The 15,131-nt window shown below is 41.3% G+C and overlaps 1 protein-coding gene across 1 annotated transcript in view; it reads right to left on the bottom strand.

The window, feature by feature from the left end:
- Positions 1-15,131, bottom strand: part of asic2 (acid-sensing (proton-gated) ion channel 2) — a 450,674-nt gene that overhangs the window by 276,987 nt on the left and 158,556 nt on the right. The window lies entirely within an intron of this gene.

The following is a 15,131-nucleotide window of genomic DNA, read 5'->3' as shown; positions in this document are numbered from 1 at the left end:
CGCTGATTCAGTGCTGCAAATTGACTGTGTCTGGTTTAAATGAGAGTTTAACAGCATATTTGTCACAACAGATACATACGCCACTTAGCATCCTCCACTTAAATATACGTTAGCATTGTCAAGGGTGAAAAAGAAGCAACGACTGTTTATTCCTTTGATAGCTGCTTTGTGATTGGATGACTATTCAGTGTGAGTCATTGTTTATCTTCAAAACATCTCCATGCGGCGGACATGGCTTCTTCACTGGTGAGCTCTGCTTGTCTTGAAATCACGATATGTAACTTGCAGTCTTCTTGAAAGCACAATTCACCAACAAAAAACCTACTCGTAAACAAACGGTGTCGTGTTGGACACATATTGAAGAGTTCGAGAGAGAGGTGCACACTTCGCAGGAGCAGAGGAGGAAACTGGTCTGGGTCTCGAGAACACATTTTCAAGATCTTGGTGTTTTTTCAGTCTGGGCCCCTTAAAGTCTTGGTCTTGTCTTGGTCTTGGTATGTTCTGGTCTTGGTCCTCACTGGGTCTCGGCCCCTTTAAGTCTTGGAATTGTCTTTGTTTCGAGAGGCTCTGGTCTTGGTCTTGGTCTTAGGATGCTCTGGTCTTGGTCTTGGTCTTGGTCTTGGTCTTAGGATGCTTTGGTCTTAGTCTTGGTCTTGAGAATACTCTGGTCGTGATCTTGGTCTTAGGATGTGTTGGTCTTGGTCTTGACTCGGCCTTGAGTTGGTGGTTTTAACTACGACACTACTGAATCCGTATTCAGGACTCGACTCAGTTACCAAAACTGAGAGCTGCACCACAAAACACGTGTGTTAAATGTTAGTTATAATGTGTCTGAGATGAGCTGGATTACATAACAGTTGAGTAATTTAATCTTAAAATGAAGGTTAGCAGCAACACGACATAAATGCAAAAGCTGCAACATAAATGCAGAAACAACAATAGAAACATTGTGCTGACTTCTCAGAGTCATCAGCCACAATTATATACAACAGGTGCCAGTTAGATTGTAATAATCAAACTATACAATAAGATCAAGGTCTGACAATAACTTTGATACAAGTGTAAAATAAAAAACATTTAAATGATACTGTGTATGTAAAAATGACTTTCGCATATGCTTTGATATGATGATGCTTTGAAATATGTGCTTTAATTGGTTCGATTGTAGGACACGGTTGAGAATTTGCAGTCGCGTCTGGTGGCTATTGTCAAGTACACACCCTCTTTGGTGTCTGTTAAAGTCTGGACTCTTGCAGAACCATCAGCTCTCCGCAGCTTTAAAGTCGGTGTCAGCTTATCGCTCTGCCGTCTGCCGCACAACTTTAGTCTTTTGGTTCACTCTCATTGCTCACAGGACTCATTTCCAGCCACAGCGGGCAGCTGTTTTCTGGAAGGAAAGAACCAACACACACACACACACACACACACACACACACACACACACACACACACACACACACACACACACACACACACACACACACACACACACACACACACACACACACTTACAAAGCCACTGTACACTACTGACTCAGCAGTGACAGACAAAATGAATTCAGCAGCTTAAAAGCCAGATATTTCCCCCAGAGGTCCCCCAGAGAAGAGAATGAAAACCGGGATCGTATTTGTTATGTTGAGGCCGACATGGCTTCAGATTAATGACAGTCCTGCCCTGTAACAGTTGGGTGTTGTACAAACAATTTCAAGGGGAGTTTTATGTCGGGGTATTGTTCAAAAACTTGTCCAACGAAAGGGACAAAAAAATGTTGTCAGAACAAGGTTTGTGCTGCACAGCATAGGCAGCAGTCTTAAGGCTAAAGGAATTATTTCAGTAATTATGATGAATGTCAAAATCACCTTCGACAATCCCACATTGCTTGAACTCTAATGTAAATGTCAAACAAGTTAACCTAACTTAAAAAATGTACCCGTTTGTGGTGTTAATTTAGAGAGATTCAGCGACAGACGACTCGTAAATTGTTTTACTTAAAGCTTAAACTCTGTACGACAACCGACACATTTAGCCAGAGTATTTTCTTCCTCTGTGAAATTGTCTCTTTCCTTATATTGCTCTTCTCATTATTCCCGAGGGGGGAAATCGAAACCAGCGCAGGCAATGTCACCTGTGAGAGTTAATACCCATTTACTTCCACTGGCATGGAACAAATCCCTCTGTACATTCTCCCACCACTAAAGGGAACCAGAGATGTGTGTGCAGGACAAGCTGAGGACTGAGATCCTCACACAACGGAGAGCTGAGCAAACACTACAACTTACTGAACAAAGCAAAGAGGTTTACATCGTTCCTCACTTGTATTCAAGAGGCTTTACACTGATAGATGTTTTCCATAATGCAACCATGTCTTGCAATCTATGGTCCTGCGTACATGGTTTTATATACAGTCGTACCAGCCAGTCGTCAAAGTGAGAGATTCTCAAGCAGGTGAAATATTTGGACTTTGTTCATATTCGTCATCTTTTTCCACATCGAGCTTCAAGTTTCTACCTGAAGGCAACGGGCGGCATACTAAGATGACATAAGGGATAACGCTGGTATCCCGACGTAGTCACATGGTGGATTGAAATGAGCCCCCAATAACCAGCACGTGTACAAGATCATGTTATGGTAACAGTAGCGTGTTCACAGGAAGCTGGAGTTTCTTTTGAAGTAGTCCTTCATGGCTTTTGAATTGAACATTGAAGAACCCTTGACGTACACTGTGTGAACTCTTAATATCAAGTTTAGGACATGACGAAGGTGCTCGGAGCCACTGAAAATGCCATTTTTTCCCCCATCTCCATCTAAATGACGTAAAATGCAACTTTTCCAAAATGCTGCTACTGCAGTTTTTCTGCACACGCAGATTGTTGATGGACAATAACAACAATGGTTGCCATAGTGTCAATAAGTCCAGGGGATTGGTAGTTTTATAGTTGAGAGTCATCAATAATAACAGTCTAACTTGGTCGTCCGTCCTTACGCATCTCTGTGTCCTCCAATTGTTAATGTTTATCGTGTTCCCTGTACATGTGTGTGTGGTTTCATTACAAAAACAACCAACAGTGCCAAGTCCTGGCCTGGCATGTGAACTACATTGTTTTCAGCTTTTCTGACCTTTCAGTGGAAAAAGGCATCGCTTTCAAACACACTGCGGTGTCAAACTTTTATAAAACAAAAATGCAAAAATGATGTGTTTTCACTTGAAATGTCATGTAAAGTGGACCTAAGTTAGACTTTACTTTATGCTCTTTGCAATTTTAGAGTCAAAGCCTAATTTTTAAATGCATTGTACAACAACAATTGTATATATGGCTGTTGAAGAACCATGTCTGAAACTAGTGATTAAAGAGCACTCTGAGATTAAATATTCTATAAAAACAGGATTGTGACTGATACGCTGTGTATATTGTAACGCTCCCCAGATCCACTAAACATGTCAAAGTGCAAAGATCAACTAAACATTACAGAAAAGTAAACAAGAGGTTTTTGTACTTTATGTAACCTATCAATATATCAATCTCCATTGATACGTTTAGCAAATTATCCCACTCAGTGCAGAATACCACAATTCATTTCCAAACAGTCTTGATGTGAAGAGTATCAGATTTAACAACGTTCACTCAGTAGCGATTTAAGCGAGGACCGGACAATAACTTTGGTTGTGTGGACAAGATGACGCCACTTTAAAGAGATAATTATGCAGAAAAGTGTTTCTATTCCGAGCTTTGACTCTTGGCTCTCCCTGAATGGGAACAATGAGATGAAAAGTAACGCTTTCAGGCTTTTATAATTAGCAAACACTGCCGTTTGTTGTGCCGTGAGGGCTGACGCTAATTATTACAATTCACATGAGCCATTTCAGGGACTTTTTATCTTCCTCAGACACAAACAAGGCTTTGTTTACATTACAATAACTTGCGACACAGGAGCAGATGTTAAGAAATGTATAGTCTGGTGAAGGCTTTGTGGCTTTGTTGTTGACGGCTGATATCAAGGCGACGCGCATCAGCATCAAGCAGCTGCTGCCCACCTCCTGTTACAAGCCCAAATGAATACAGTGACACATCCATTATAGTTTAACAGCTTTACTTCTATTTCTCTGTCTGACTGAGGACTTGTCCTTTTGGGAGACAGACGGAGTGAAGTGTTGCCAGGTCTGAAATGTAGAATTATAGTGCCAGGGGCTCAGATTTATCAGATCTGGGGGGGAAATAGTTCATCTACTTTAATCACGTCACATTATGTCCATTTTCCTTTTGTCTTGGTTGCTTGTTTGGTTATTTGGAGACAGGCTCTTTCAGATGGAAATTGAAAGCTATTGTAAGTATCTGCAACTGGCACACTTGTAATGTCTTGCATTTCCTTTTGTCTGTCTTACATCATTACATTAATGAAATAAGCTTTTTTCAGCCCACTATATTTGTATTGCTCCTTGTAATTCATGTGTTATCCATCCATCGTTTCCATATTTTCATTTGCTCTATTGCTTGTTCTATCGACTTGAATTAATCTCTGTTCATCTACTTTGTTTTACACCATTCACAGATTTCCAAATGACTGATTTCCTTCAGAAGTTGATTAGACTTTGATGTCCGACTGTGTCCAGACGGCGCGAGGGATTCATCTTCTACGGACTCATTGATAACACATTCACAAGCATACTTAAGAACACAAGGGAAAGAGACGGAACAACAGGATTTTTGTTGATATGAAGAACTTAAAAAGAAAGGCAAAAATATGGATGACAAGGTGTCACCAGGAGCCAGATTGAGAGAAAAGATGACTCATTTCCTGATGGAAGCGGAGGCCTGGACGTTGATGAGTTGTGTGAAGCACTGCAGCAGGTAGACCCACATGTTAAAACTGATGAGCTGCGAGTTTGCACATGAAAATTGACATACTTGCGATACTGCAGTGGACCTTGGGGAACTGATAAAACTACCGATTAACCGCTGGTGAGAGATTTGACAAGAGGCCGAATCTTTTCCCTAAAGCCTTCAAAAGCATATGCCAGGATAGTTGTTTGATTGGCTGCAGCCCACAAACAGAAGGGAAATCAGTCGGTATTGGCAATGCCAGCACTTCTCCATCAGTTCAAGTGGCATCCTGAAATGCGGGAAGGCTGAATTTAAAACGCATTGCACGTTTCTACTGTATGAAATGGAGGACGTAAGGGGGAAACTGACAGACATGGTGTTTATACACGGGGAGGGGATGTTCTACAGGCGTGATGAGTGACCTGAACTACTAGTCTGATGGCACAAAAGCAAGCATCTACATTTACTATTTGTCGATTTTCAACTCACAACAAAAAGACGATAACCAAAAAGACACATCAAACCCAAATTGCAGGTGATCCATGTGAGGAAAATGATGATTGATTGTGGAGAGAGGGCTTTCCGTCATGCCAGCTCTGCTTGCACAACGCCTTGTACAGCAGTGGGATATTCCTGGCCGGACATTGGAGGATGTCTTTTCAAGAGGAATACGTGCTGCTGAAAGACAACTAACACACCATTGGAAGCCTCTCTGCTGCAGATTGTTTCACTGTATTTCCAAGCGTGTCGTCTCATTTTGGTAGATATAGATGCTTCATCAGGAAAAGGCCACCATGCAGTTCAAAGTCACACAAACAAATACATCTGATGACTCAAAAAGAAAAGCCGAGCACAATTTCTGAGGATGGGAAAGTTCAACTCTGGAACTCCAATCAAGCAGTACAGCTCACTCTTCTTACTGTTACAGCTCCAAAACCAGTTTTATCTGCCAGAACAACAGATTGTTTGTTTGAGCAAAGAAGTGTTTGACATGACACTTTGTCCAAGGATCTAACTCATCATCGAGGCAGCAGTCATCATATTATCAATGGAAACCCAAAAATGTGGACGGCCACAAAAAAACTAAAAAGTAATCTGAGATATGACAAACCATTTGTGTGACTCCAGGCCAAAGGTCATGACAGATGAGAGTAATTTCAAGGCTGTTTGTCATTCTGAGCAACAATGTGGTAAGTCTTTATGCACTGATGACCTAATGAGGTGGCTGTGTCTACGTATGCCTGGTCGATTTTACCTGATGGAGGGCTGATGGCAAAGTCTTGGGTTTGGAGAGATGATGGTGTACATATAATACTCCTCTGTCAGTGAACAAGGAGGAAAAGATACGTGTGTACCGGAGACAGTGCAGCCTTGTGTGTGCTGATGCCTGTAAAAATGCCTTTACTGCAGATGAGAAATAAAATGTTGACAAAATCTGATCACTTTGGAAAAGATGAATGGGATGTTACGCAAATAGAGGAACTTTGTGAAAAAGACCCGAATGACAAAGTAACATAAAGAAACAAAAAACATTGCCCTTTAAAAACCAAGCATTTCCAACTCCATTAACACGACAATCGTCTTTGACTTATTGGAACAAACAATGACAGGATTTCTGCCTGGTGACCCAATGTTTTCAGACTGTAGTAAGTTAAATTCTGTCTGTGCACGGATATAAAAACTTTATAGGAAGCTCAATGTTGGAGAAAAATCAGTCACAAAAAAGCTAGAATTTAAGAAACGAAATATCTATGAAAACACAACGGTTTGAACTCTTGAAGTCCAGAGTTCAACTGGGTCACTGTGTCTGGCGTTTGCATGTTCTCTCTCTGTGCATTTTCTCTGTTTTCTCTGTATCCCTTCGTCCAAATCAAAGACGGATTTGCTACAATAACGAGTGACTCTAACTTACCCATAGAAAACTGCAGTTTGAGAAATTACTGAATATTGAGTTGAACTGAAAGACAAATGCAGTAAATACCAGCTCTGGAGTTCTCCCACACTATAATTCTGTGCTTAATAGTTGGACTGAATTTACCTAAATCACAACCAATCAAATAAAAACAAGAGTAATTAACACATATTTGTCTTTCATGTCACTTCATTATGTAATATTATATGTTGCTGGAATATGTGGAGATTTTGGAAAAACTGCCTGATATTTTTAAAGCAGGGGATTCCTACAAAAAAGCAGTACTTTGTAGCTTTGGAGTACATGTTAAGGAACCGGTTGTACAGAAATAATATTATGATTTCTATTATATATGTTTTGGTTTCCATATATGTGTTCATAATATTAAATGACCTTTTTCTTTTTACGAGGTGAATATTAGGGGGAAAAAAAACATTCTGCAGAACTAATGTTTTCATGAAGACTTTTTTACGGAAATTTAAGTAATATATCATATTCAGATAAATTGTCATTTGAAAATGTTATTGATTTTCCAAAATTGTACAACTTTACTTGTCAAGATCCTGTCATTTTTTTGTTGACCCAAGTTTATATCTTGTGATGCTGTCCTGTCTTTAAATCTTTAGTCTAGTTTTATTTGCTTATAGGTATTGGCTTATTTGTGTCTTATCGGTCATATTCCATGTCTGTATCGCTTTCTCTCCTTTTGTTGATGGTGTCCAGTTGCATTGCCTCCTATGAGTCTCCCATTGAGCTGCTTTTCCCTCGACAATCCAGACGTGCTTGTGGTTACTTGCATTCCATGCCCAACAAAGAACAATTTGAAACATGTCATGTGGGAAGACATAACTTCACAAAACACCCTTATTGGAACAACAACATCATGAAAAAGGCCAGTTTATGGTACACACAGCACAGAAAATGGACTTCCGAAATGCAATTATATATTACCACTTTGCCGGTCTCGACGCTTCACACATTCATTCATTCTTACAAACACATGTTGTACACATACACACACATAGCAATGGTAACCATGCAAAGCATTCGACCTTAATTGGGAGCCATTTGTGGCTCAGTGTCTTGTTCAAGGACATTTTGATACGTGGAAAGGGTGAGATGGAGGACTGAACCCACAATCATGTTGATATGAGACAACCCATTTGACCAGCTGAGCCTGACTTGTCCATTATACAGAGGACCTATTTATGATGAAAAAAAAAAACACGACAAACACTGCAATGCTAAACACTGACGTAAGTCTTGTTGAGAAGAAAACACAGACTCGCACAACCCAACAAATGAAACTTCCTTCTTTGCATTCAAGAGACGATCACATCTTCATGAAGCAATGAGAAAAACGTCAATCCAAGTTTAAAGCCACTGAGCTACAGTAAGCTCTTCCTTCAAAATGACAATTGAAACCTCTACTCCTCTACTTAAATTAATGCAGATGAAAAGTTAAAATGATCCCCCCCCCCCTCTCTGCTGCTTGCTATTAAAGAGCCCTTCCTTCAACACATTCATTGGGATTTATACTGTATAATCCATTATGGGTGACTTCCCATCTGCTGCTGTGAAAGACATAGTGAAGTGACTGACAGGCAATCAGACAATAGCTGAGTGAAGCTGATTTTTTAAAAGAAAGAGAGAGAAGATTTAAAAAAAGAAAGAGCTAGAGTAGAGGACCCAGCAAGGACATATTCTTTCAGAAGTCACTTCGGCACGTCTCTGACACTTCCCGAGGAAAGTTGGGCCTGTTTTCTCCTGCTTCCCCAACACCAGAGATAAATAAAAGTATATATGCATTTGCTTGATAATTTACTTTTTCAGGTCTCAATCTCAAATGGAAACACGTCGGGGTTGTTGGACAAAATCAAACATCAAGAATCAATTCTGCATAAAAGTAATGTTAAAGGCAAACTATTTTAAAGCTCTCAATGCACCTCTGTACACTGCGCAAACAGCTTTAATCATTGGTATGATTTTATTCGCTAATGCTGCAGGCGTCTGGGGAAAACAAACTGGAGTTAGTGTTGTGTTGAAAGGCAAAAAACAATATCTACTGTAATAAGGCTCCATTTGTTACTGATGGCCCAATCACTTCAGATGAAGATGCATCAATAGAGACATGTATAATCCAGATCTTAGGACTTTGTGAAATATAAGGATTCATGGCAAAACGGCTGAGATAAACTACCAAGATACAGACGTCGGTCGCCAACCCTGAAAAAGAAACCAATATGTCCGACTTGGCAAATGCTGAATACTAACAAAATTCTACTACAGCACAACACAAAAGTAATAACAAACACCAACGCAAAGACATACTGTATAAAGATGTTTTAGTGTCATAAGTCTTTCCTGAAAAAAAGAAATAGTCACATCTTCCATCATGCTTAGTTTGAACGACAATTGGAGGATAAATGGTGTTGATGGCGATGAGTGACAGGATGACTCGCAGTAATGGTCTTCAGGGTCAGACCACTTTCATTTAGGTTTAGGGGCTTTGAGCTCATCACTTGGTGGTGAAACCCACTAATCAACTGTTTTCCTTCGCTGTCACATCCTCTCGGTGTTATTTTGGGCCGGCGTGACTCTTGGAGAAAAGAGAATTTATAGATTTTCATCTATCACATACGGACAAAGACGACTGAAAAAGAGGTTCATATGAGAATATTGCCCTCACAAACTGGGAAAAGAAAAAAAAGAGTTATCATAGTTTGAAGACAGCTCTTTGAGGCATCCATTTTCTCATGGTTAAACATTCGGTATGTCCATCTGTCTGGCTGTTTGGGGAGATGATCAATGCCGTCATTTTCTCTTAAAGAGCAGAGACTCTACGGTGGTATTGCTCTGCCGCAATGACGAAGCCCTTTTAAACGGTAGAAATTAGAAAATATTGTGAGGAAAAAAAATAGATGCTGGTCTGCATAGAGCCAACGGTAGAAATGATTTCCCCCTGAGACCCTCCAGAAGTGAAGCCTGACGACATGGCAGACTGTTACCCTGAGCAGTAGATCAGTATTTGCCAGTTGGAGGATGTTAAGAGGATCCTCTCACCTCAGGACACACACACACACACACACACACACACACACACACACACACACACACACACACACACACACACACACACACACACACACACACACACACACACACACACACACACACACACACACACACACACACACACACACACACACACACACACACACACACACACACACACACACAGGCAGAAGTGTGTTGCTGGTTGAGAGCCTCTTTAATCTGTTTCTGCATCCTCAGTGGAGCACTCCGTCAGCACAGGAGGGGGAAAAAGCAGGATTACGACTCGGAGCCTCTCCATTTATTAGAGCCCTGCTGACTCCTGATAGTCGACTTCGGCCTTCCAGCTCAACTTCAAGAAAATATCCATCCAAACGAGACAAATTACAGCTTGACGGTGCGCTGCACCCCAAAATCCAACAGCAATGACATGAGCTGAATCCGACGTGGAGAACATTAGACGAGGACGGAGAGAAGACGTCAGACTGAGGAGCTCTTTGTGTTATGGAGACAACACTTGCACTTGTTAGCGTGTGTTGCTTCATCATCTCCGCTGCGGCAGGGTTATGAAGGCTGGGATGATTTTCAGGCCATTCAGGTGTCATAACATTGCTTTATGGCTCACTGTGCAGCTGCTTCCTGCTCAAGTTATTTCCATTCGTCCATCCCCGCCCGCTCACCCGCTGATAAACTGCGGGGAGAAAGTTGTCTGATGCGCAAAACACCTTGAGCTGCTGGTCTGAATTATGGCTGGTTGCAAAGGCTGCCTCCAAATCCCGCTCTCAGCTCCTTGTGGAGTCTACCTTTTTAGATGTCATTAAATCTGGCGTGTTTCTGTGCCACGGATACTTTGGTTGACGGAAGGAAAAAAAAAAAAAAAAACCCCAATGAGAATATAACAGTTTAATTTCATTCATCTCTGTATCGTAAGGAGCTTTGATTTCAGAAAACTTGCAAAACATCCCCAAAGTAAAAAATTCTTTGTCTTTAACAGTTGGGATGCTCCCAATAGGCGGGCTGAAAGGTAAAACCTTCCAATGCCTTGCTGCTCAGCAACAGAAATATTACACACCAAACCAAGCAGGGCTTTACTGGCCGAAGACAACAGCGCTGTGAACAGTGAAAATTCATAGCTTTTGCCTTGTCGTTACTAAAAAGTGTCGCGTTAACGCGGCAACCTTTTAAAAAACGATGTTTGTTTTGTTAATTTCATCCAGAATTTTTTTTTATAATTTGTGTTTAATGTGGCATGTAGGCTCTGTCACCGAAAAACTGACATATAATCCTTCTACGAGAGCAATTTAATTATCAAACCGCAATTCACAGCAGCTGTTTGACATCATTCACCCGGAGACACTAATCACACCCGAGTCAACATCGCGATGTGAAATCACAAGAACTACATCCATTTAACTTTATTGAAGGTAAAAGCTTCAGGATAATGAATAAAAAAATACAGAATTTTGACAGTTTTGTCAGCCTGAAACGTTTGACTGTTCAACTATTTGCAGTTTTCTTTCACAAAAGTACACAAAACTACAAAAAGAAACAAAAAGGAGACAAGGAGACAAGACTCAGGCACAAAATAAATATTAAATCCTGCCATTAAATATCAATATATGTTCTCGTTCTTCACAGTGTATTTAAGCAACAGAGAGAAAACAGCTCAGTGACTCCCTGCCATGTCGACACTAATTTATGTTTACATCTGGTGATAATTTCAGGTAAATATACCAAGTGCTGCTCAAATGAGTCCACGGTTTGGACCTTAATGAATTCATAATTTACACAGTTCACACCGAAAGGCCCTGAAGACCCGACTGAAGATGGAAGGTGTGATTGTTCCTGTCGACAAGTTGACATCAGTAAATATCACATTTATTTGGTTCACGTAGATCATGACATGCATGAAAAGGCAGTTTGTTTTGGTTTTAGTGCTCACAATCCAGACCATAATCTCATCTGACCTGATCATATAGAACAAACGTTTTTTTCAATTGGGTTTAACAGAATCTCAGGGTTCCATTCTGAGAAGCGCTCAGATCACAGCTGACTTCCTTTGAGGCACATTTTGGATTCCTCCCTCCTTTTTTATTCCCCTCGCCTCTAAACCCCGCCGATTACACATTTCTTGACATGAATAGATGTAAGCATCAAAGTCGTGATGTTCCCTGGCAGTACAAATGTTACTTTGATCCTCTCATAATACTGGCTTTCATGAATGCGTGTACTATAAAATCAAATGACTTTAAAGCAGTGTCACGCAGGTGCTGACATCCACAGAGCTCAGACGCTCCGGATCCGACTGTCAGAAAGCGGCGACCTTGAAAGACGTTACTGCGCGTGAGAGGGAACAAACGGAGTCGCCTGACGGAGGGAATGAACTGATGAGATATTTCCGCGGCGTCGCTAATACCGGGCTGCAGGAAAATCCTTGACACTTCTCAATCTTCTTGTCCGAGTGTATTTGGATTGACACACAAGTACAAGGAATGCAGTGTGTGTGTGTGTGTGTGTGTGTGTGTGTGTGTGTGTGTGTGTGTGTGTGTGTGTGTGTGTGTGTGTGTGTGTGTGTGTGTGTGTGTGTGTGTGTGTGTGTGTGTGTGTGTGTGCGTTGGCGAGGGTGGAGCCTCATGTCAGTGACAGAGATACAGTGACGTATGTGGGTCTCTCGGTAGTGACTGGAACACTCCACTTAATAGGATATGATGTCACCACAAATGGCCATTTATGTTGCCTTAAGGGCACAATTTGAATTTAAATTAAACTGCTTTTAAATTAGCCGGGTACAATGGCAGTTACTATTGAATTAGCTCAGCCCCCAAACCCCCCCCCCCCTCGAAAAAAAGAAAATTCTCGTCACGCAGACAATCAACTGCAGTTCTCCGGTTCTGTCCTAAAAGCACTTGTGTATTCAAGTGCTAATCAGACGTGTTTTAGTTTTATACAAACTCCCCCCAAGCCTGAGAAGATTTTTCATGCCGGTAAGTGCCGCCGGTAAGGCTGAGAGACTCCGGTGTTACTATGTCAGACGATGATTCTTCCAACATTTTTTGCAGCTTCATACAGACGGGCAGAAAGCACCGGGGTGCCATTACGCTCCTGAGCGACTCACTGTTTTATTACTGCAAGACAATCAAAGAGTGTAGCACAAACCCTTAAAATGTCAACCATCAAGCACACGTTTGAAAACTGTCAGGAAACAGAAATAGACACCGTTGTTGAGAATCCATTTCGTAGAGCCTAAAACAGATAGTTGTTGGCGCGCGTTGACGTCAATAATACAAAAATAAACCTTTTCTCATTTCACATGCAATAATGCAAATGACATGTTCACCCTCAATCACACGCAAATCAAAACACACAGCGAGAGATACATTTTCCACGTCGCCTCTGTACATACTGACGTACAGATTTACCTGTTGGGAAGCACAAGAAGAAGAAAGCTGCCATATATAAGATCCTCCATCAATATAATAACACACATATGGAAATGCTGCCTTTGCTTTAGTAGTTTTGGGGGTCACTCAATGTCAACAAGGTACATTGTACAATGTGTTAGAATTGTTGCATTTCCTGTGAAAGTGCAGACGACAGCGGTGCCCAGAGCAATTTAAATCACAATTTTTTCTGAAAACAGCTGCCAAGGGGGGAACTTTTTGAAAATGGTACAACTCCGTCTCCATGGAAACGGAGAAAAACAAAACTTTTTGGAGGTGTTCCGACTGCGTCTCTGTGGAAACGGAGGAAAACGTGACTTTTCTGAAACGCTGTACCACAGCCACAGTGAACAGTTCTTCTGCACGTGCATCGGTAGATGGACAAGAACAACAATGTTTACCTCCAGTGTTATAACTCCAAGTCGACGTTCTCCTGGGACTTGGTAGTTTTATTGTTTAAAGTCCCTGGGAAGTTCGGAGTTTCAGAGCATTTTGGAAAAGAAAAATCTCCCATTGGGAAGCTGGAGCTTTAGCTCTTCCCAGTTACTCTTGAACTCAAAATAGTCATGTTGCTGGCCAACAGTACATCTTCCTGTGAAATCATTTAATCACGCCAAGCCTAAGCTAAATACTGTGTTATCAAAGCTCAGAAAAGCAAGGAGCCTTCAACTACCTCTTCAACATGTGAGCATCGAGCTTGTTGCCATCAGGGGCTGGTTCATCCTTATAAAACCGACATTAAGGCTGTAGATCGCTGTATCTCTGAAAACACTTGAAATGTCCAGTACAACATTTTCTTGCTATTCGCTTGCAGCTCTTAGTATTGTTGAGCTGTCAAACTGGAAGTAGATCCTCTCTCTGAGCTCTGAAGACAACTGTGTCTTACCATGCAGGGGGTCCCTCCAGTACAGGTTTTATTTACACACTGTCGGATAAAACACTACATGAAGCGTTGAAATAGTAAAGGTAGATATGGTATTGTTTGTTTTTGACTGACAAATTGTTAAGGAAAGATGCATCAGGACAAAATGAACATTATTCAACTTGTGAAAGATAGCCTCCGCTCTCGTTCAGATGATAGAAACAGATTGCAGTAATTTGTACTGCAATCATTTCTCACTGTGGCCGCTTAAAGGCTTTCCCTCTAATCCCTAAAATGTCATTGGTTCGGGCCTTGTTGCTTACTTCACTGTGCTCAGTCATGTTGGGTGTATTTCAGCTTCAGCCACAGCAGGGGTTCGGTGGTTTCAAACAAACAATGCTTGACTTAACACTGTTCCCTTTTTTCGCCCATGTATTCTGTAACAGCAAAACCGGCGGTGTCAGCACAAACTTATTTCGGTCCAAAGCCAAAACAATAAATCACGTCTCGCCCGCTTGTTGGTCTTGTTTTTGTTCAGTGCGATGCTGCAGTAGGGTGAGTGTGAGTGGTGGGAATCCCGTGCAAACTCAATCAAACTCAGAAAGTTCGGAGTTGCTCCCTGCCGATGCGTCCGTGCGTGGCTGGATGTGAGTCTTGACACGGGACTATGGACAGAAAACAGAACATACGACTTCCGTTCAAATAATAGACAGTTGTGTTTTGTTTCTTTAATCTAATCCTCGCACGCCCTCCTTTTAAAAAAGCCACCAGCTCTGGTGGAAAAAAAAAAGAAAAGTTGAGCTAAATAAAAGACTATAAAAAAATAAAGAGTGTCGACGGTAATTCATCACCTCTGCAGCTGGCGTTGCTTTGTCGAACAGCAAATGTGCGGCGTCCCTGAATGCTAACCAAAGTGATGTACAACACAGCGTCTGACGAGGCACGTCAAGGTTACATCAACTCCAGCTTTTGTTCACTACTCATCCAAACTTTTTTTTTTTTTTTTTTGCTTTTGCTTTTTTCATGAGGCTACACGGCTACA

The sequence above is a fragment of the Lipophrys pholis genome, assembly GCF_963383615.2.
Source record: "Lipophrys pholis genome assembly, chromosome: 19".
Lineage (NCBI taxonomy): Eukaryota > Metazoa > Chordata > Actinopteri > Blenniiformes > Blenniidae > Lipophrys > Lipophrys pholis.
Note: the sequence above shows the minus strand (reverse complement) of the source record. Positions and strands in the feature narration are given on the sequence as shown.